Source organism: Echinops telfairi, unplaced genomic scaffold (assembly GCF_000313985.2).
Source record: "Echinops telfairi isolate 266 unplaced genomic scaffold, ASM31398v2 ScPeMD7_5868;HRSCAF=6743_0, whole genome shotgun sequence".
Classification (NCBI taxonomy): Eukaryota; Metazoa; Chordata; class Mammalia; order Afrosoricida; family Tenrecidae; genus Echinops; species Echinops telfairi.
Window position 1 is genome coordinate 3684381 of NW_022109767.1, and position 1679 is coordinate 3686059.

Sequence of the window (1679 nt, forward strand, 5' to 3'; positions counted from 1 at the left end):
CATTTTGTGATTTGACACATCTCCTATGTATCATAGTGTCTTATAGCTGGCTAATAGGTATGTAATAATACATATTGGTGGAATTAGATATAAACAGTACTACTTTTTCAAATATTTATTTGTAGTTGAAAAGTTAAATTAACTTCCAAAAGTACCTAGAGTCTCAGATTATTATAACCATTTTTTTGCATACTAGAATAATCATACGTATTATAGAAGAATTGTTCATCCTTTTACTTGATTCCAGTTACTTCAAAACACTGGAAAACGCTACTTACTTACCATTGGTCCTTCTGAGAACATTTACACATGTAATTGAAAGTCTGTAATGCAGCATACAGGAACCTTGCTGGCACTGTCTGATAAGGGTTGGATTACTACAGTCCGTGGTTCAAAGCTACTCATTACTCCACAAGAGAAAGTTGAGACTACTGTAAAGATACAGGATTGATATGGACTGGATTGGTTCAGTAAGAGTGGGTTTTTGGTTTTAATGCAGCATATATACATAGACCTCACCAGATGGAGTACCCAGAAATCAGATCAACTACATCTGTAGAAAGAGATGATAGAGAAGCTCAATGTAATGTCAGTACAAGGTCAGTGGTCAACTGTGGAGTAGAAAATCAAATTGCTTACATGCAAGTTCAAGTTGAAGTTGAGGAAAAGTAAGTCTGTGGTAGTTATATAATGGTCAATTTAAGTATTAAGCATGTAGGGGTGGAGTCTAGCCTGTCAATCAGGTCATGGACCATGAGCCTTCTGTGTGGGCATAGCCTCCCCCTAAGGATTGGGAAATTCCGGTATTTCCTCCTTGGGGGTGAGAGACTCTCAGTTCACACCCTGGGAGACATAGCAGCTGGCAAGACACATGGACCCACCCTGATGCAGCCCTGGGTGCTGGAGGAGCCATGCAGAGACCTCTGTCAGCGCTGAGATGTTTCCAAAGCCACTGGATCCAAAGATTTTCTACCCAGTGGCTTGTGATCTTCTACATTCGGCGTCATTGCATATGTCTCATGAGTCTGAAGAGGACTTTATAGATTGGTATTGGACATATGGGCTAATATCGGACTTATGGACTTGATCTGGACTGGACTGGGTTGTTTTCTCAACATTGAATTGCTCCTGTATATAAATCTCTTTCTTATACATACCTGTGTGTCCATGGATTTGTTTTTCTCGTCTACCCAAACTAACACAAAGTCCACAGAAGCAAATACATGACCTTAGATATAGAGACCTGAATTTAGAGACCTCTTAATAGACTTGATGCATTGAAATACTGGTGGCATAGCTTTCAGGACCAGAGTAATAGGCAAGCCATCACAGTGTGACAAATTGACAGGCAGGTGGTGGGAAGCAATGTTAGACATAAGCAGTGCCACTATGCACTAGATTAAAAATTTTTTTCACATCAAGATGATCGGTATTAAGTCCCTTTGTGATTCATCATTTGTGTCCACTAGATTTTTAAAAATTCCCAGGAATTCTCCTGCTTAATCCCCCTTTTAAATCAAATGTTATGTTATTCAATGCCACTCAAAAAAAAAGTATTTCTCACTCAATATTTTTCTCATTTATTCACTTGATATGTGACAGGATTCTGTTTCCTATTGCCAATTTATAGACTATTGACAGCATTTTAAGTTGGGCAGAATTTTGAAGGAATGCTTAGA

The 1679-nt window shown here is 38.6% G+C and overlaps 1 non-coding gene across 1 annotated transcript; it reads right to left on the minus strand.

Annotated features, from left to right (window-relative positions):
* Nucleotides 1-1391: 1391 nt before the first annotated feature.
* LOC115871490 lies at nucleotides 1392-1463 on the minus strand. The gene has a single exon (XR_004047336.1). It is a non-coding gene; the product is annotated as a small nucleolar RNA SNORD82 (small nucleolar RNA).
* Between the last annotated feature and the right edge of the window lie 216 nt (nucleotides 1464-1679).